General features: G+C 48.8%; 1 protein-coding gene across 3 annotated transcripts in view; it reads left to right on the plus strand.

The window, feature by feature from the left end:
• COL8A2 (collagen type VIII alpha 2 chain) overlaps positions 1–21796 on the plus strand; it is a 147500-nt gene that overhangs the window by 84877 nt on the left and 40827 nt on the right. The window contains exon 1 of one of the 3 annotated variants that reach the window (XM_038377615.2): positions 8226–8323. The exons of 1 other annotated variant lie outside the window; for it this stretch is intronic. The gene's annotated coding sequence lies outside the window, so the exon portion shown is untranslated. Of the gene's footprint in view, positions 1–8225; positions 8425–21796 lie in introns of those variants that run through there. One more of the 3 variants, XM_038377613.2, reaches the window with a different exon arrangement.

A 21796-nucleotide genomic window follows, 5' to 3' on the forward strand; every position in this document is an offset into this window, starting at 1 on the left:
GTCAGGACCCCTACAACTACAACACCATGAAATTTCAGATTTAAACAGCTGAAATCGTGAAATTTATAAATTTTTAAAATCCTATGACCATGAAATTGGCCAAAATGGACAATGAATTTGGTAGGGCCCTACTTATGGAAGAGGAAAGCTAACTCTGGCTCCACTAAGGACCCTGTGGGAGGAAGGGCAAAGACCTGGCTAATTACTCAGGTATGTAACGAGCATTCGTGACCTACAGCCCATTCATTCTCTGCAAGAATTCTCTCATTGCCAACTTTCTGGATTCTGTTTTCCATGCAATAGCAGGACTGCACGCTCTTTATAATGTGCTGCTTTCAAAGGGATCCTGGAAAGCAGGGAGTCCCCAAGATGCCACCCCGTTGTACCAGCTGTTTTCAGATGTGCAGCTGAGTTCCCAGACGACCACATAAACACGTCTCTTTCAACCTGCTAATGTGTTACCCCCACTTCCTCTGCCTTAGTGTTGCTTATGCAGCAGCTGAGAGCATACTTCCCCGCATGGGTCGACAGACACTTGTTCGCTCCACTCACGCTTGCTCCCTTAAAGAGCAGTGTGGCTGCAGCAGTACGGGCAGTGGCTCGGGATAGCCACCCGCGTGCCGTCCCTCCTGGATCCGTGTTGGCTGACTGATCCACACCACCACTGTGGCCACATTGCTATTTCCAGCATTAGCCTATGTCTGTCTACCTGTGCTGGGAAGCTCCTTCCCAGCTGCAGTGTAGACACACCAGGTGGCAGAACTGGTCTCTTCACCTCTACGACCCCCTGTGCCGATCCTGTTCTCCCTACCATTTCTCCACACAAACACCGAATCGTTGGGAGTCTTCCTCAAAAGCAGATCAGCACTGGGGTTGCCGGGGGACTGAAGTGCACGGGCAGAGCAGTGTGGGAAGGGAGCCCAGGACTGGGATAGCAGGGGTCTGCGAGTGGGGATTGAGAGGCGTTAGCTGAGCTGTGGGGGAGGGGAGGACAGACTTGGAAGAGCTGGGGGGCTACTGCTCAGGATTGAGGGGGCTTGGAAGAGCTGTTGCTGGGGAGCCCCCCCAGCTGGAATAGCGAGGGTACTGCGAGTCCGGACAGAGATGTACTGGCAGAGCTATGTGCAAGAAGCACAGATACCCCTCTCTCCCCTTCCACCCTGCCCCCAATAATCCAGCCTAGCGTAGGCTGTGTGATCTTTAAACAATCATTTAGATTCTTTCTGCGATGAGAGTCAAATCAATTGAGAAATGGCTCGGGTGGAAGCTGGAAACCCAGCTCTCCTTACAATACACAGTAAGGTGAGTCCCAGTTAGAGACTGAGACCTCAGTGCCCTTGTCTGCTTTGAACAGGAGCCCTGGAGCCTGTGCACAAAAGGCCGGCGGGGGGGGGGGGTCTGTTTCTGGGGCCGTGCCCAGTGCCAGCAGTCACAGCAAGAGGCCCGTTTTCATAGGAGACAGATCTTTCCCACCGTAAAGGAGCTAGGAGTGCACAGATGTTCCTCGCCCAGTTTGCATGGCTTGGAACGTCAGCGCTGTCTGGAAACTGGGAAAATCCAGCCATTAGTGTCACCGTCCACATGTGAAACTCATTCGCTATGGGTGGTAATTTGAGGCAGGTGGGAGCTGGGATGGTAGCTCCTTATGACATTGATCCTGAGTTTCAGAAATGTGCGAGATCTTGGAAGTCCTGCTGTTGGGGCAGGGAGGAACCTGCCAGGGAGACCCAGGCAGGGCTTCATTTGTGCCAGGGCTAAGCCCTGGCTCCTCTAGGCTTGGCAGTTCATAGCCCCAGCACCTCTGGGCTTGCTGCATCTGTGATGAATGTAAACAGATTGCTTGAGCCCTGGCACCTCTTTCCTTGCAAGTTAAGCACTCGTCTCAGACCTCATCTACATACCGGGGCTTCAGCCATCCCTGACCAGCAAATGGTGTGAACCCCAACTGCATACAAGGAAACTGCAGTTCACGTTGGTTTCAAGCAGGGGCAAGGTCCACTGATGCAAAGTGCAACTTTCCTTGGGTTCTACATGGTTGCAGTTACACTTCTGCCTAAATAGTGTCTGTTCATTGTTAGTATGGAGAGCCCGTGACTGAGATCAGCTACTCACTGTGCTAGGGGCTGGACCGACACACAATGAGAGAGGCCCTGCCCTAAACAACTTACGAACTAAAAACAAGACCGACAAAGAGTGGAAGGGGGAAACCGAGGCACAGGGAGGTAAAGTGACTAGCCCAAGCTCTCACCGTAAGTCAGTGGCAGAATCAGGAATAGATTCTGAGGTCTTAGCACCAGGTCTGAGCACTCTCAGTCCAGGGCCATGCTGTCATTAGTGATGCTCTCAAGCTCCTGTGGTGTATTTTGTTTGCCAGCTAGACGACCTGCTGCCAAATCACTGTAAATGACAGCTCAGGGCAGCAAATGATACACAAGTGAACCTCTGGCGATGCCCTGAAACTCCTCGGGCAGATTAGTCCAGCCAGGGGCCTGCTGGAGGGTAGTTTTCATGCTGTGCTATGGCACTACTGTCAGGTCGTCTTTATCCATCATAAACGAGCAAAAAAAAAAAAAAACCAAACCAACAACCCTAGAAGCTCTTCCCCCTCACCTCTTTGCAGGTCACTTTTAATTCTTTCTCTCTTCCTTTTCCATGTCTGGCCTTGCTGCTGCTCTGACCATACATCACTAATATACTACAGAATCACTTGCTATTGTGTAGCCTCCCAGCACCCTCCCTTTGACGTAGGTGGGCACTACAGAGGAGATTGTTCCTGTAAATGAATTAGGCTGAAATACGCCTGTGTCTGGCTACCTTGAATTACAAACTGTCTAGGCCAGGGCTGGCCCTCCACATAACACAGGTTGACTTGATCTAGCATCCAGAATACAGTGAAACCACAGCTGAGCCAAAACAGATGGGTTATTTTTGACTCTTCTTCTCCTCCCCCCTGTCCTCGCCCGCCCCCTTCCCGCAGCTCTGGGTTTAATAAATGGTCGCGTGCAGTTTTGCAAACCAAAGTAGGTGAAAATTGTGCCAGTGGCTAATACACAGGCTTCGCTGCATTTCTGCAAACAAAGCCGGGGTAGCAGGAAGGCTCCCTCATTCAAAGTGTTTGTGTCCTGCTGCATAGGAACGAAAGGGGAATAGATGCCAGGAGCTTTGAAAAGCTTGGGAATGCTGGCACCTTCCACTCGGTCCCATCTGCCAGGTGCTGAGTTTACCCTCATTTCCATTTAACTCGAGGGGAACTGGTCCCAGAGCTCTGCTGGCTGCTTTTCCCTGTATCCCAGCGGCTCTGTTCCATGAAATGGTGATTTAACGTCAGCCCCTGTTCTAGTTTCTGGAATTTTGTTTCTTGGCCTGCCTAGAGTCTGGTGGAAGAAGAGAGGGTCCACTTTGCATTGCCTCCCTAGGATGAAGAATAGAAATGGGTGGTGTGCGGCTGTTATGCCCTATTACACCCGGAGCTGGGTGTGCTGAAGGAGCAGGTTGTGCCAGTGATGTGCTCTCCAGTTCCATCACTGGGAGTTCTGTGGAACTGAATGAAGCTGAGTTGAAAGTATCTGAACAGGGTGTTGAGTAGCTGAGAGACAAGCAGTGTGGCCTAAACTGGAGGGTAGGGTCCTGGCATGGGACTCAGGAGACCTGGACTCTATTCCCAGCTCTGGCCTCCTCTGTTTTGTCTTGTTAGATCGGAAGCTCTTTGGGGCAGGAACTGTCTCTCACTTTGTTTGTACAGCACCTAGCACAATGGGGCTTCTGTCAGCATCAGAGCCTGTCTCCAGGCACCCTAACGAGCACAGCTGGCCTGGGGAAGGTTTGGGATAACTCAAAATCTCAGCATGGCTAGTTCTGGTTTACCCATAAACTGACCCAGGTGCTGGTCGAGAAAGGGACAGTGGGAAAGTAGAAGCAGCTTCACTTGCCCCATGATCACCTCTTGCCCCATGTGAGACCAGACTCAGATCTGAGACCAGATGAGCAGTCAATGGATCAGTGGCCTCAAGGCTAACTAAGAGCCTCTAGGAATGGCCCCATGAAAAACCCGTTCTAGCAGCATCAGGCCTGGGGCTAAAAGGCCCTGGAATAACAAAGGGGCACTTAAAATGCCTCCCTAGGATGGATAATAGAAACGTGTTAGGGGCAGCCTTTCCACCCTCTTAGACAGGGTGGTGGGTCTTTTGAAGTAGCTGGCAGAACCTGGTGGTCATGAAGTTCTGACCTTCGCCTCTCAGCAGGGAGGATGGGATGCTGAAGGGCAGCCACCTCTGGGGAGAAACACAACAGCAAACTGTTTCACAGCACACTGTAACATGGCCATCAGTTCCCTTTTATACGACAGTGGATTGCTGGATTGTGTGAAGGCCAACAGAGCAAACCTCAGGCACAGGACAGAGAATTAACGAATGGATCCCATGTCATTTACAGTCTCCTCCACCATCTGCTGAGCTGCCCAACAATTTCCCATCTTTGTTACTTAACTTCCGGTCCCAATGGGTTGAGACCTGATGACTTGTGCTTTCATCCTGATGCCAAAGGCAGCATTTCAAGGTCTAAGTGTCTGGGAGGGAAGCCCCACACATCTCCCAGAGTGGGCTAGCCACCTCAGGTTACAAAGGGAGAGCTTGTCTGCTCCCAGACTGACTCAGAGTCTGTAGCATCACTTTAGCAGGTCCCAAAGCCGCTTCCTTTGAGAGTGTAGAAAATCATTTCAAACCATCCTGATCCCCTGGACTGATCAGAGCTTCCCGGGTGAAAGAGAGGAGGAAACCAGCACCGTTAAAAACTGTTTTATCACAACAGTAGCAAGGGAAAGGTAGCCATGGGGGGGATTCATGTAATTCAAAGCCCCCCTGCTTGACTGACTCTGAATCGGCCCCTCAGAAAGAGCAGGAATGCGGCAGTTTAAGCGGTTATCGCGTTAAAATGCAGCACACACTGTTTGGGATAATGGCGCATAACACGCGGATTCTTTATTCATGAAGTTGTTACCATGAAAAGCTGTTGACCCAGTCGTCATTATGTGGGCACTGTGCTGGCCACTCATTCATCTGCATGGAAACCATGTAATACAAAGATGTGTATCTGTTCAGGCAGAGCAAGCCAGCCCAGTGGATTGGAAAAGGGAAGCTGAAAGTCTAATGGGGTGGGGTAGTGGTGGGGGGTGTTCATTAAACTGCTTCACTTTTGGAATGCTTTGCTGAACGGGGTACTTAGCGCTGTCACAGCATTTCACAGGGACAGCTTCTTTCACTCTCCTGAAAGATTGTATTTGACTTATTACGGGCCCATTAACAAACTCGCTGCTAAATAGCCTTCGGGGTCCCAATGAGGTCATCTACATTCTCTCTCTCCATACACACACGCTCCTTTATGCCTGCTTCGACCTGCCCATGTAAAAGGCAAACTCTCCAGTTTGTGAAGAGCAGGCTACACACTCTGGGAGAAGAGCCTTATGGGTCACAATAGGGCACAAGGTCCTATAGAAATTCCGGGGGGGGGACTGTAGAAAGCCACAAACATAAACCGAGGTTTTGTGTAATGTCTGGTTTTTTAAGCATCCTGTAGGCTTAGAATCCTAGAATCCTAGAATATCAGGGTTGGAAGGGACCTCAGGAGGTCATCTAGTCCAACCCCCTGCTCAAAGCAGGACCAGTCCCCAACTAAATCATCCCTGCCAGGGCTTTGTCAAGCCTGACCATCACCTCCCTAGGTAACCCATTCCAGTGCTTCACCACTCTCCTAGTGAAAAAGTTTTTCCTAATATCCAACCTAAACCTCCCCCACTGCAACTTGAGACCATTACTCCTCATTCTGTCATCCGGTACCACTGAGAACAGTCTAGATCCATCCTCTTTGGAACCCCCTTTCAGGTAGTTGAAAGCAGCTATCAAATCCCCCCTCATTCTTCTCTTCCGCAGACTAAACAATCCCAGTTCCCTCAGCCTCTCCTCATAAGTCATGTGTTCCAGTCCCCTAATCATTTTTGTTGCCCTCCGCTGGACTCTTTCCAATTTTTCCACATCCTTCTTGTAGTGTGGGGCCCAAAACTGGACACAGTACTCCAGATGAGGCCTCACCAATGTCGAATAGAGGGGAACGATCACATCCCTCGATCTGCTGGCAATGCTCCTACTTATACAGCCCAAAATGCCATTGGCCTTCTTGGCAACAAGGGCACACTGTTGACTCATATCCAGCTTCTCGTCCATTGTAACCCCTAGGTCCTTTTCTGCAGAACTGCTGCCGAGCCATTCGGTCCCTAGTCTGTAGCGGTGCATGGGATTCTTCCATCCTAAGTGCAGGACTCTGCACTTGTCCTTGTTGAACCTCATCAGACTTCTATAGCAGGGGTGGGATTCTCTATGAAATTCTGTAGGAGGGTCCCCAAAACACAAAAGCCCTATAGAAAAGTGTTTGCCTATTAAATTCTATAGGGCTCTTGCATCAAGGGACATGAAGGGTTCAGACCTTGGAGCCTGCTTTGTGAAGAAGCCCTCTCCTCTTGGCACAGAGTTTGGTACCCAGTGCCACCTGACTGTTCCCTGGGCATCCTCGGACCAAAGCACTAATTAGCTTCCCTGGGCAAGTCTCAGGCTCTTTTGCTCTGAGGGCACTTAATTATTTATCTAATTAATAAAGGAGGAGGAGTCAGGGAAGGGATGTGATGGGCTATTTGTACAGAGGACACCAGTGCATTGCAAAGACGCCTCTTGGGGCAAGCAGACGCCAATTCTTTGTTGGCAGAGGGGACTTGAGCAAGGATGGGAAACCATCCAGTGGCAGAGGGGCCTTTCTCCACAGAGGAATGCATGCTTCGATCCTTTCTCGTGTCTCCTTTGCAGTCTGGAGGGCAGGTGGGAGAGGAGAGATCTTTTCTGTTCCACCTTGGCTAGCGCAGGGTAAGTAATCCTGCCTAGCGCTTGCAGAGCCAGCCCTCCTCTGCCCCATGGCATGCACATCTCCCCGGCAAAGTCACTCGGGCTTGTCCTCTGCTGCCTCCCCAGCTGTTGAACTCGGCTAGAAAAGCCACTCGCAACTTCGGCAGCTGTTTCTGCTTTTGAGTTTAAGGGGAACTTTATGGACTGGGATTTCTCCTGATTTATTTATTTATTCTCCCACCAATGGTAAATAGCAGCACAGTTGAGATCCAGCACTTGTCATTCACACAGCACGACCTGAGTGCTTGGCTATGGGCGGCGGGCCAAGACCTGGAGTCTAACCAAAGAGATGGTGAGGTTTGCTGAATCATTGCACTCTGCTGGGGCCATGGCGTGGTCCTTGGGGGCCTGGAGCAGAGAATGAGCCTGATTAGGAAGCATTCCTGTTGGTTTTTTCCACCACCTAGATATGTTCACCTTGAGAGGGCATTAGAATCAAGAGCAATCACTGCAAGAAAGAGCAATGGGCTGGAAGAACCTGAAGTTTGTCCAAAGGCTTGTGAATCCCTTATTCACCCTAGTGAGCAGTTCTTTACGCTGGGGCAAGGAGCTGCTCAGGAGAGCTTGCAATCCAGCCCTTTGACATTTTATTTCGATTTATAATCAAAAAGGGGATCCTGGCCAGAAGACATCTTTGGAGTCGTTTTTACAAGTATGACCTGTATCTAAAAAAATGAACCAACTCCACAGCATGCACCCGAGCAGCAAACGTCCCACCAGACAGAACAATTGACCGAGCCAAGGCAATGGGTACACAGCAACAGCCGTGGGGAAATAATAATACCTAGCTGTCATCTAGCACTTTTCATCAGTAGAGCTCAGTGTTTCACAGAAATCAGCGTCGTTATCCCCATTTTAGGGGAAACTGAGGCACAGAGTGGGGCAGTGACTTGCCCAAGGTCACCCAGCAGGCAAGTGGCTGAGCCAGGAATAGAAGCCAGGTTTCCTGTGTCCCTGTCCAGTGTTCTAGCCACTGGGCTATACTGCCAAGCAAGGCTTTCCAAGGAGGAGAAAATCCCCTTGCATGAGCTGTACCTGCTGTGTTCCCACTCCAGACAGGTGTGAAGCTCAAGTTGCCTTCAGCAGCACGATCCTGCATGAAGGCACCACTCTGGAGGAAAAGGCTTTTCTAAGACTAAATCTAAGTTCAGGCAACTCCCCCACCCTTCCCCAGCCCCAACCAGAACCCTTCCAAACTGCTAAAACCGAGCACTTTGTCCTGGAGCAGAGCATGCCAGTGTTTAGAGAAAACATGCAAGTGGGTCGACGTCACTGCTTGGCAAAGGACAATAAAAGTATTCAGTCTGCGATGAAGTCCTGCTACGGCAAGTAGGGGGGAAAGGCTGGACTCAACAGACGGCAGCTCCGGGATACCATCGGTGAGTGAAAGACAAACCCAGCTTCTCGGTACTTCTCATTCCAACGCAGGGCGAGAGAGGAAAGGCTTGCATCTTCGTTTCCAACAACAGCTCCATTCCAGGCAGGTTTTTTTCCCTCTGTCCCCCATCTAGTGTTCAGGAAAATCGACTCAGCTGCAAGCTTAGACTCTCTTGAAGCTCAGTGAGTGAGCGTATATTTAACCCCTATTATGGGTAGCAGGCTAAGGGCAGGGTTGTGCAAAAACTTTGAATGGCTCGTATTGTGTCGTGATGCACTGTCCTTCGGGCTACTGAGCCGGGGGAGAGGAACGTTTGCTTTTATTGGTAGGAACCTAGTTTGCTAAAAAGGATATTGTCAGGCAATGGCATTTCAATGGAGCGGTTAAGGTGGCTATGAGATCTCAAGCCAGTCATGTGAGAGGCTTCCTAGAATAAATAACAGGACGTGCTGTCTAACCTTTCATTGAGTTTCCCAAATGTGCAGCAGGCTCGGCATTCAGGGGGTTATCTGAAGTTAGCCTGGGTATGATTTCTTAATTCACAGTCAGTGGTGGTTTTAATTTTGAAAGGAGGATAAAAATCAGCACATAAGAGGCACCCGGTAGCATAGAGAGGGAAAGGAGCTAGCTCCCTTTTTCTGAATAAAAGCTTTGCCTTTCTGCACTGCTGGGCTTTCATTGTCTGTCACTCCCTGCCTTGACTGCTACCTCTTCTGGGTTTCTTCTCCCATATAAATATGGGTTGGGTGTCCAGCTATTAATGAGAAATGTGGCTTGACCACGTATATTTTCCCCCTGTTTTGCCAAGGCCAGGTAGGATCAACAGTAAAACCCTGCTCCTCTTTACTGTCCTGCTTTTTATTGTGTGCGGATGAAACGCATTATCTCAATTTTAAACAAATCCATCAGCGCAGTCAAACTCGCCCAGCCTGAATGGGTTGTGGCAGGGACTCCTGACAAGTTTAGAGTTCCATTCGGCATCCTGTGTTATTTATCCCTGCCTGGGGACCTGCGTTGTTTTTCTTCAAGGTCTGGGCTGTGATACTTTACAACTCTTGGACAAGGAAGCTTGTGTTACAACCTTGTAAATTGATATTGGCTTGAATCTCCTGCTCTCTTAAATCTCCACTTACAGGATCATTGTCCCTGGGACTGGGGGCTACCTAGGAAGCCAGGAACTTTGACCTTAGTTATTTTTCTAAGTCTTAGTTCTCAGCAATCTTCCTCACTCGTAGCTGGCATTTTAGCTCATTGCTTTGTTATACAGCTGGGAATCTGTGAAATTCTGAGCAGCCAACAAGTTTCTGGTTTTATACTCTTCACAGACTATTTACTGGGACAGAAAGGCAATTTGGGACGGGGAGGGGAGGGGAGGAAAAGAGATGGGAACTAATTCATTTTAACCAGAAATAAATTAGCGAGTGAGAACTTGCTTGGCCTAGTTCAGAACCAAAAACCTCAGCAGTGTCTGGATAGAACTCGGAACTGTTGGATTTCAGGTCTGATGGGTGAAACGTGACTCTTTTGGGTTTCTAGTCCCCTGGCGGTTCCAGAAAGCAGGGCCAGAACAACTTGCAAACAGGGATCTTTGTTTCCACTGCCATTTAGTTAGAAATACGCAAGTGTGCAAGTTGACATGACGAGTGAATTTCCTTTAACATACGGGGGGGAGGGTATTGTTTTACAAAACTCAAACTTCTTTTGCAAAACCTGACACTTAATAAACAATTCTAGGGGTTTTGTCCCAAACATCAGGGGGCTCTCACAGGCCCGGGTCATGTCTCTCTCTATAGTGGGCAGAGGCTCAAAGGAGACTGAGAATTATGCATCCAACTAACTCCCATTGAATTTAGGCATATAACTCCTTCAAAAATCCCAGACTCAGATAGCAATGGGTAGTGGCTACAAATACAAATACAGACTTGAGTCTGTAAGATCCCACAGAAGGGACTGCTGCCTATGCCCCTGGCCCCGATTATGTATTGCTTACTTCACGTGAGTAAGGGTTGCAAGATAAGGCCCATAATCATCCTTATTTTTTTTCTATCTGGACCTAATAAAAAGTCCCTATTCCCTGTGCCTTTCCTCAGGCAAAAAGAACGGAGAGAATGGGTCTAGACTTCGACTTCTGCAGGCATACACCAGGGCTGGATTTGGCCCCAAGAAGTTGAAGGGGCTGGAAAACGCAGCAGGGGCCTTTGTCACGTGTGAGCGATGGCTTGATTCTCACACCCCATTTAAGCAGATTTATTTTAGACCTGGGACGTGATCCGCAGTTGCCAAGGTTCATGGTCTGAGAAGCAGTTTGTAGAGCTTTCTCCCTCCCTGAGGTTTTATAAACATCAATGGGTCTGAGTGTGGGTGTCTCAGGGGTTAAGCACTTAGCCAGCCTGACATCTGATCGTGAGCCAGCTACATTTGTAAAAGTTGCTTTGATGCACATACTCTGCTGGCAATGCTTCCCCAAAAGACCTCCTAGAGATGGAAAGACATGACCCAGAAAGCCGGCACTTGCCCGGCACGGCCTGGTGGCACATAGGAATGGAAACTGGACTGTAATGGTATTGCTCAGAGCTAGCTTATGGTATGTCGTCTGCTGCTGAATGTGCTGTGTCTGAAGGCTAAGGGGGAAAGGAAACCCACCCTTCCTCCTACTCTCAGGATTGCTGATTCCAAGAGTGTGAGGGAATGTGGCTATAGGTAGGAGACCGGAAGGCAGGTGCAGTGGTTTGGGGGCTAGCTGCAGACCTGGGTTCATGTCCCAGCTCTGCCACAGACTTTGAGTGACCTTGGACTGGTCACTTAGACTCTTGTGCCTCAGTCCCCCATCTGCAATATGGGGCTGAGAGCACTGCCCTGCCCCCGGGGGTACATTGCAAGTGTGATCTCTGACATGTCCTCAAAGGAACATTGCTGTTTCTGTGTCCCGTACCCATCTAGTACAGTGTATTGTGGTGGTACTATTTGTAAACCATTCCCAGTGGCTGTTCCCAGCTCCAGGGGGCAGAGTAAAGGTTGTGTTTGCAGGGGAGTCATGTACCATAATTCGTTTTCAGGAGATTGAATGTAGCTGAACTCAACATTTGTGGCACCTCTAGCCAACCTTAGCTCTGCATTCACAAAGTTTTGGGGGCAGTTAATAAGTAGCTGAAATAGAAAGATTGCACCATCGCTGGTTTTCACGTTACCAGACATCCAAGAAGACTTCCCCTTCCCTAGAACAGATTCTGAGAAATGCTCTCTGTTTTTATTCCAAAAGGGGCCTCTATCTAAATTTAACCTATGGGTGTACATTACATCTCCTGGCCTGTTCCGTGTGTGTTTTCCATCCCTTACACCCATTGCTGTGAATTAATGTAAAAGCAAATCCAAGCTGAGGGCTAAGCATGACCTGTCTGTACTAGGCTAGTGTCCGAATCACCATGCATTGCACCCAGGTTGGTATGGACTCACCCCTGCAGCCGGTGAGTCACTTCCTGTGTCTTACAGTCCATGCTGTCTTGCGAGTGCAGATTATGTCACATCTTACAGAGTGGTTTAAAGAGGCAGACTCTTCTTTCTGTTTGTTTAAACAAGCCTCTGTCATTGGGGCAGAGAGGGCCCTGTTGATTTTATTACTTCTTTGTCTTCGGGGTTTAGAAGAGGAACGCTTGTTTTTATGATACATTATGTTACGGGAATTTGTTTAAAAGGGGGGGGGGGGAATCCCATTTTAAGGGACTGCAGCTGTAAAAATACAGTTTCTGCTCTATAAAAGAGAACAAAACCCTGAGTCAGCGAGTTATTTATTTTCCTTACCTGGTACGACCCATGCACCTCTGCCTCGTCCATTTCTCTCCTCTCTCTTCCCCCTTCCTCTCCATTTGTGTTTTTTCACAGTCTGCTTTATTCATATGCATTTCTTTGGGTGTTTATTTGTTGGGACACTTCTGAGTTTGTGACCAGCCACTCTAAAATCTGGGGACTGAGATTATTTTTTCAGGCCTTGTAAATTGCAGGGAGACATAGGGGCCACATTTTCACAACAGTCTAGGGCTACATTTAAGAGCTCATCTCCCATTTAGGCACCAAAGTAAGAGCCGGATTTTCCCACCAACCAGTGTTCTGAGCTCGTCTGACAATCCAACCACTTATTTTGATGCCGAAATAGAAGTGGGGCCCATCTGGAAATTCCAGACATAGCTTAATTTTCTTATTCCCTTGAGCACCACCATCTATTGCAGGGCTTCCCTTTCCCTTCTCAGTCTCCAAGGCTCTGTCCTCATCTCTTACAGCTGTGATTTTGTAACTAGTTAGAAGCGCAGCCATTTGGTTCCTTATAAGAACACTGTCCATTTTGCCTCCACACTGCCTCTTTTCTGCAGTCACAGCCGCAATTGTGCATCTGCAGCTACCGCGCTGCATTAGCACAGGTGCATGCTGGGTAGCTATCTCACAGCGCCTAGTAAGAAATGCACCTGGAGGACGCATGCTCAGAGAAGCACTATTAGTATATGGAGCAATGCATTTTGGGATCTCCTGCCACACAGAGTCCTGGGAGCAAGCCTAACACAGGCAGAGTTGGGGGAGTGTCCTTTGATGAACTGGTTGCAGAGAAATAACCCTGTGCCAGACTAAGGCTTTGTCCTGGGGCGCCCCTATTAGATGCCATGGTTAATGAGTGTTTGTCATGGGATGGGCACACAGACTGTGTCCGGAGCTGACCATGCCACATGGTTCCACCACAGCTTTTAGCCACCCAGTCGAGCGTGGGTCGAGATACGTTCCTGCACTGTATCTGTATCTGTAGAGATAGAGGTGGTTAGGGACTATTTAGAAAAGCTGGACGTGCACAAGTCCATGGGGCCGGACGAATTGCATCCGAGAGTGCTGAAGGAATTGGCGGCTGTGATTGCAGAGCCCTTGGCCCATTATCTTTGAAAACTCGTGGCGAACGGGGGAAGTCCCGATGACTGGAAAAAGGCTAATGTAGTGCCCATCTTTAAAAAGGGAAGAAGGAGGATCCTGGGAACCAGGCCGGTCAGCCTCACCTCAGTCCCTGGAAAAATCATGGAGCAGGTCCTCAAAGAATCAATCCTGAAGCACTTAGAGGAGAGGAAAGTGATCAGGAACAGTCAGCATGGATTCACCAAGGGAAGGTCATGCCTGACTAATCTAATCGCCTTTATGATGAGATTACTGGTTCTGTGGATGAAGGGAAAGCAGTGGATGTTGTTTCTTGACTTTAGCAAAGCTTTTGACACGGTCTCCCACAGCATTCTTGTCAGCAAGTTAAGGAAGTATGGGCTGGATGAATGCACTATAAGGGGGGTAGAAAGCTGGCTAGATTGTCGGGCTCAACGGGTAGTGATCAATGGCTCCATGTCTAGTTGGCAGCCGGTGTCAAGTGGAGTGACCAGGGGTCGGTCCTGGGGCCCGTTTTGTTCAATATCTTCATAAATGATCTGGAGGATGGTGTGGATTGCACTCTCAGCAAATTTGCGGATGATACTAAACTGGGAGGAGTGGTAGATACGCTGGAGGGGAGGGATAGGATACAGAAGGACCTAGACAAATTGGAGGATTGGGCCAAAAGAAATCTAATGAGGTTCAATAAGGATAAGTGCAGGGTCCTGCACTTAGGATGGAAGAATCCAATGCACCGCTACAGACTAGGGACCGAATGGCTCGGCAGCAGTTCTGCGGAAAAGGACCTAGGGGTGACAGTGGACGAGAAGCTGGATATGAGTCAGCAGTGTGCCCTTGTTGCCAAGAGGCCAATGGCATTTTGGGATGTATAAGTAGGGGCATAGCGAGCAGATCGAGGGACGTGATCGTTGCCTCTATTCGACACTGGTGAGGCCTCATCTGGAGTACTGTGTCCAGTTTTGGGCCCCACACTACAGGAAGGATGTGGATAAATTGGAAAGAGTACAACGAAGGGCAACAAAAATGATTAGGGGTCTAGAGCACATGACTTATGAGGAGAGGCTGAGGGAGCTGGGATTGTTTAGTCTGCAGAAGAGAGAATGAGGGGGGATTTGATAGCTGCTTTCAACTACCTGAAAGGGGGTTTCAAAGAGGTGGCTCTAGACTGTTCTCAATGGTAGCAGATGACAGAACGAGGAGTAATGGTCTCAAGTTGCAATGGGGGAGGTTTAGATTGGATATTAGGAAAACTTTTTCACTAAGAGGGTGGTGAAACACTGGAATGCGTTACCTAGGGAGGTGGTAGAATCTCCTTCCTTAGAGGTTTTTAAGGTCAGGCTTGACAAAGCCCTGGCTGGGATGATTTAACTGGGACTTGGTCCTGCTTTGAGCAGGGGGTTGGACTAGATGACCTTCTGGGGTCCCTTCCAACCCTGATATTCTATGATTCTATGCACTGACAGTCTTTTGGGCATAGAGCTAAGTGCCCAGAACACCGGGGTCTGTACCGGTGATTTTTCACCAGTGTGTTGGTGTACAAATGTCTGGTGTGTACTGGTGATTTTTCATGACTGCGATTATTATTTGTATTGCTGTAGCAGCTACAAGCCCCAGCCATGGGCCCCAGAACTCCACTGTACTAGGCACTGTATAAACTCAGAGCAAAGAGGCTGTTCCTGGCCCAAAGCGCTCTCTCTCCAGCAACAGCCTCGCTGGTGCAAACTCCACAGCTGCCATTTGCCCAGGTAACAGAGCTCTCGCACCTTCGTGACACCGGGTCAGCTGTACTGGAGCTAATTGGGATTTATAGCAGTTCCCTTGGCCCACACTAGGGTCAGCATAGGGCAGCTCCACCATGGCTGGGCTCCCTGCTGTGGATAAAGCCACCTGAGCAGGGCACAGCTACCTTTCCCAAGCACGGTGGCTGTGTTTTTGTTTGATTTTGGGATCAAATCACAGAGATGACACATTCATAGCACTGGCTAGAACAAGGCATGTTGTGGACAAGTGCTGTGCAAACTTCCCCACCCACAGCTCTGCCCGTGAAGCTCAATGTTTATCTGCAGTCCTGGCCCAGCCCAGCTCTGCCTTGGGTCCCAGCTTGCAGTCTCCCTGTTGTTCCAGTTGTGGGATCCCTACAGCCAGCTATACCAACACCCTTCAAGCCTGACTTGCAACCCGCTGCTCTAATCCAGACCTAGCGCTCTCTAAGGTGTCCAGAATGTTCATTGGTGCAGTGGGGAGCTCTGAACACAGTTGCATTTACACTAGCAGATGTGCCCAAGCCACAGAAGAGAGACCTCAATTTGGACTCTCCTCGTCAGGTGGTTTGGGAGATGGAATTTCAGTTTGTCTCATTCGAGTGCTAAATTTGGAATTTGGTTCAAATTCCAGCCCTCCCGCCCTTCTGAATGGCTAGGGGACGTTCTCCTGAGGGACCCATTATTAATGTCAGCCCAGATCTCCAGAGGCGCAGAAACCCCCAGTGCACTTTGATTTATGTGCAATGCAGAGCATAGACACGCAGCAGCAATCAGGCAATGGCATGGTCCCTGAAGCTGCGCAGACACCGAATTAAAATTGCTCTGTAACCACTTAGTACGTGACTGTGTCCTTACAGTGAAGTAGCTAAGCAATAGAATTAGACCAAAGAGAATTAAACACTGACTGCATGCACGGCTTCAAAGGTTAATTGTTACACTCTCTGCTGATTAGTTGTAAATTGAGCCTAGTGTACCTGGTGCGGTGGTTTATGAGCAGTCACTTGAGCCTAATTAGTGGTGGCCTTGCTGACTGGTGAGAATAACGCAGCTGGTTATCTCACTGTTAAGTGGTGTTACCTGGGTGCTTTTCCTCGTGATGTGTCCCAGTCCCTTGTGAATGCAAGCGGAACCCTCTGCGCTGGGCCATAACACAGAGAAAGGGTCACTGGACTTTGATAATGTGCATGTGAAACCATCCAAAAGGGAGGTTTATCTACACCGACACTGGTGAAATTGTACCTGTGCATGCCTCTCGTGCAGACACTTTGCAGCACGATTCGTGTTGCTGCACCAGTAGAGGGCAAGTGGCTGTAATCCTGCTGAGGACAAGGCCTGGGTTGCTAGGATGTACCAGGACATTTTCCAAAAGTAATAGCTGACCCCTGGCTTAGAAACGTGCCCTGGAGTCCATGTGGGGACAGAACTCAGGTCAGAGGGAGATGCCCATGTGCCATGGGGTAAGTATTAATGGGTTCTGATCCTATGGGGTTAAAAAGGCAGCTGTTCCAGCAGCAGGAGCCAGATTCAACTCATTAAGTGAGCAGCAGTGTTTCCTAAACAGTTCTTGTGCAGTTGATTTATGCAGGATTAATGTGGTAGTAGGTGTACAACCATTATCCTTTGCACATAGCACTCAAAGGCCATCTCTGTTACTAGCTGAAGACAATAAGGGCCAGATGTTCAATAGCCTGTGAGTATTTCTGCATGTTCTTGATATGTGCATCTCAAGGTCTGGGCTGACAGAGGTGATGCATGTATAATGTGATGCCCTACAAGGGTCGACAGTAGCAGGGATTGTATCTGGGACCTTTGTATCTAAAACCAGCTATTGCCTGAGCTAAAGCCAGTAGCAAACTCATAAACCTCAATATAGCCCAGCCACTTGAGGGAGACAGGAGAGCACCACACTGTGTAAACGTGGGTTACACAGGCACCTATATGAGCAGGCACACCTGGAGCGGCAGGCATGCAATGGAGGATTCACGTGTATGTGTATAAAAATGAATGCATGCGTTACACAATCTGGCTTGAGCAACATCTCGTATGTACATTACTGCAGGGGCAAGGTATTCATCATACAGTGTATTTAGTGGCGACCCAGTCTCATTAAAGGAAACCAGAACGAATGAAAGGCTGCAGCATCTCATTGGTGTAGCACGTTATGCAGCTCACTGATCAGCTTCCATCGCGCAGAGGGAGCAAGGGGAAGTGCCTCAGAACAGCGTTGCAGCTGTGTGGTCGTATGGAGAACAGCTCTCCCTGTCCCCCTTTCTGGGATAACCACTGGAACGCTACCTGTGTCACCTGTACGTTATGGCCTTTGAGCGAGGCAGCTTCCAGCAGCGAGGAGCCTGGTATTGGAGAGGAACGTGTTATGGCACATGCAGTCAGTGATAGAATGCCATAAATAAAATAACTCGGCAGCCTGCTGCCACTGCCTACTTCCCCCTTGTCATCCTCCTGAGTTGAAACACATGTGGGTTATTTATCGCAAATGAATCCCTGGGAGTAGGGACTGATGTCAGGCCGTGGGGCTCTGGGAGAGGAATCACTTGGCTGCCCAGCAATGTGGGTTTGGATGACATCTGACTTGTTCACTTTTCCAGTAGCAGGAACCAAGCTCGCTGTGTGTTTTGATGGGGGGTGGAGCAGGATGGAACTAAAAAATCAGGGGATGGGGGCTAATAGATCTTTGCATAGACAATCCAGGAAGTTTTTGGAAAGCGTAGGGGACAATTTCCTGGTGCAAGTGCTAGGGGAGCCAACTAGGGGGAGCGCTTTTCTTGACCTGCTGCTCACAAACCGGGTAGAATTAGTGGGGGAAGCAAAAGTGGATGGGAATCTGGGAGGCAGTGACCATGAGTTGGTTGAGTTCAGGATCCTGACGCAGGGAAGAAAGGTAAGCAGCAGGATACGGACCCTGGACTTCAGGAAAGCAGACTTTGACTCCTCAGGGAACAGATGGCCAGGATCCCCTGGGGGACTAACATGAAAGGGAAGGGAGTCCAGGAGAGCTGGCTGTATTTCAAGGAATCCCTGTTGAGGTTACAGGGACAAACCATCCCGATGAGTCGAAAGAATAGTAAATATGGCAGGCGACCAGCTTGGCTTAATGGTGAAATCTTAGCGGATCTTAAACATAAAAAAGAAGCTTACAAGAAGTGGAAGGTTGGACATATGACCAGGGAAGAGTATAAAAATATTGCTCGGGCATGTAGGAAAGATATCAGGAGGGCCAAATCGCACCTGGAGCTGCAGCTAGCAAGAGATGTCAAGAGTAACAAGAAGGGTTTCTTCAGGTATGTTGGCAACAAGAAGAAAGCCAAGGAAAGTGTGGGCCCCTTACTGAATGAGGGAGGCAAGCTAGTGACAGAGGATGTGGAAAAAGCTAATGTACTCAATGCTTTTTTGCCTCTGTTTTCACTAACAAGGTCAGCTCCCAGACTGCTGTGCTGGGCATCACAAAATGGGGAAGAGATGGCCAGCCCTCTGTAGAGATAGAGGTGGTTAGGGACTATTTAGAAAAGCTGGACGTGCACAAGTCCATGGGGCCGGACGAATTGCATCCGAGAGTGCTGAGGGAATTGGCGGCTGTGATTGCAGAGCCCTTGGCCATTATCTTTGAAAACTGTGGCGAACGGGGGAAGTCCCGGATGACTGGAAAAAGGCTAATGTAGTGCCCATCTTTAAAAAAGGGAAGAAGGAGGATCCTGGGAACTACAGGCCGGTCAGCCTCACCTCAGTCCCTGGAAAAATCATGGAGCAGGTCCTCAAAGAATCAATCCTGAAGCACTTAGAGGAGAGGAAAGTGATCAGGAACAGTCAGCATGGATTCACCAAGGGAAGGTCATGCCTGACTAATCTAATCGCCTTTTATGATGAGATTACTGGTTCTGTGGATGAAGGGAAAGCAGCGGATGTATTGTTTCTTGACTTTAGCAAAGCTTTTGACACGGTCTCCCACAGCATTCTTGTCAGCAAGTTAAGGAAGTATGGGCTGGATGAATGCACTATAAGGTGGGTAGAAAGCTGGCTAGATTGTCGGGCTCAACGGGTAGTGATCAATGGCTCCATGTCTAGTTGGCAGCCGGTGTCAAGTGGAGTGCCCCAGGGGTCGGTCCTGGGGCCGTTTTGTTCAATATCTTCATAAATGATCTGGAGGATGGTGTGGATTGCACTCTCAGCAAATTTGCGGATGATACTAAACTGGGAGGAGTGGTAGATACGCTGGAGGGGAGGGATAGGATACAGAAGGACCTAGACAAATTGGAAGATTGGGCCAAAAGAAATCTAATGAGGTTCAATAAGGATAAGTGCAGGGTCCTGCACTTAGGATGGAAGAATCCAATGCCGTACAGACTAGGGGCCGAATGGCTCGGCAGCAGTTCTGCGGAAAAGGCCCTAGGGGTGACAGTTGACGAGAAGCTGGATATGAGTCAGCAGTGTGCCCTTGTTGCCAAGAAGGCCAATGGCATTTTGGGATGTATAAGTAGGGGCATAGCGAGCAGATCGAGGGACGTGATCGTTCCCCTCTATTCGACACTGGTGAGGCCTCATCTGGAGTACTGTGTCCAGTTTTGGGCCCCACACTACAGGAAGGATGTGGATAAATTGGAAAGAGTACAGCGAAGGGCAACAAAATGATTAGGGTCTAGAGCACATGACTTACGAGGAGAGGCTGAGGGAGCTGGGATTGTTTAGTCTGCAGAAGAGAAGAATGAGGGGGGATTTGATAGCTGCTTTCAACTACCTGAAAGGGGGTTTCAAAGAGGATGGCTCTAGACTGTTCTCAATGGTAGCAGATGACAGAACGAGGAGTAATGGTCTCAAGTTGCAATGGGGGAGGTTTAGATTGGATATTAGGAAAAACTTTTTCACTAAGAGGGTGGTGAAACACTGGAATGCGTTGCCTAGGGAGGTGGTAGAATCTCCTTCCTTGGAGGTTTTTAAGGTCAGGCTTGACAAAGCCCTGGCTAGGATGATTTAACTGGGACTTGGTCCTGCTTTGAGCAGGGGGTTGGACTAGATGACCTTCTGGGGTCCCTTCCAATCCTGATATTCTATGATTCTATGATTCTATGTATAAATCACTTCAATTAATGTAATGTTGCCCTTTGAAAAAAACAGTCTCCCCCCCATTCCCTAAAACACCCCTAAATTGACCCTGTCATGATGTTAGCCATTAGGTCAGACGGGCTTTAAAATGCCTTTATCTGACAACAGATGCCCTAGAAGCACTAAATACTGTGTGTGGAGCTCTCTGCCGGTGTAAACCAGGGTTGCTCCATTGACTTCAGCAGAGCTGAGAAACTGGCCCTGTATTGTCGTCATCATCACCCCTAGCCATTCACTTTTATACTGTAATAGCACCTAGAAGCCAGCCAGGATGGAGGCTCTACTCCGCTGGAAGCTGCACAAATATGTCTGAACAGAAGCTCCTGCCACCCAGAATTCTTCTCTGCTTCTTATTTGTCCACTAGTGATGATAAGTTGTTAGTTTTTTGTAATTAGCTGGCTAGATGCTGCACAGCTGATTCAGCCCTGCAGCCAGCTGAGGCTGGGCAATTGACCAACTGCCTGTACTGTGATGCACAAAGAACTGTGCAGCCAATGGGCAGCCATGTTGGCTCATTGTGCTTCATTTAGAAAACACCCCAGCTTGACGGAGAGTAAAGGTGTGTCTGGACAGAGTTGTCAGGTCCACCTGTATCTGAGGGCTGTTTATTCACAATTGAGAGCCAATTTTAGCTCTATACCGGCTGCCAGGATGTTAGCTCACCCATCCAGTGCACTCGGTGCTCTTGGCCATGTGTTAAAATACAGTGAAAGATGAACAAATTAAAGCGTTTTCAGGCATTGGAAGAGGCCGCGTAAAAATCTACATCTCAGAGCTACGAAGACAGTGAACTGCTTTGCAGTAATGTTTACATTGCAGTCGTGGCTAAAGTCCCCCTCCAAGCTTGGGTCCCAATGTGGTAGGTGCTGCTCACACATATAGTAAGGGATGGCCTCCAGGCAGAGTTGCACATTTTGACTAAAGGTGTAATTTGAATCCAAATTAATGCAAAAGGCTGTGTGGACACTCTTATTTCGGTTTAAACCAGGCCCATGTGGTTTCCTGTCATTCTATTGGGAATCGGTTTAACCTCACCCGAAACAACACACTCTTAAACTGAACTACGTGTGTCTATACGGGGGCTTGTATCTGTTTGACTAACTTGGTTTAAAACTGATTTAAGAATAAACAGGTGTGAATTTCTCATGCAGATGAAGACCAAGTCAGCAAGTTTTGTCGCAAAGCTGGGACTAGAACCCAGGAGTCCTGGTGCCCAGGGTCTTGCTCTAAATACTAGGCTCACTGCCTAATAACCTACAGCAACATTTCAATCAGCCTCTGATAGAAAACATCCCCTTTCTCATCAGGATGAGCTCTGCAGGATCTTACAGCACACGGGTGAGATTATACACAGTAAACTGCAGAAGCATCCCCATTTCAGCTATTGTCTTTCAGAACTCAGAACTAGCCAGTGATTTCTGCCCTGTCAATCATGCCTGTAATAGACTCATAACTCTAGCTTCAGGGTATGTTTTGGCCCCATTGTGGCAGTCAGAGCTCTTAGTGGTGGAAATTTTGCCTGCAGGGAAGATGGGGCAAGTCTAGAAGGCTCCCATCTTTCCCTTTCAAGCCCACTTACCCCTCCTACTTAAGGGAATAAAAACGCATGGCGGGAGGGTTTACAGGATCTATTTAAAATGCATCTGTTTCCAATACTCAGTGCAAAAACCAAACCAAACCAAAACAA

The sequence above is a fragment of the Dermochelys coriacea genome, chromosome 19 (assembly GCF_009764565.3).
Source record: "Dermochelys coriacea isolate rDerCor1 chromosome 19, rDerCor1.pri.v4, whole genome shotgun sequence".
NCBI classification, from domain to species: domain Eukaryota; kingdom Metazoa; phylum Chordata; order Testudines; family Dermochelyidae; genus Dermochelys; species Dermochelys coriacea.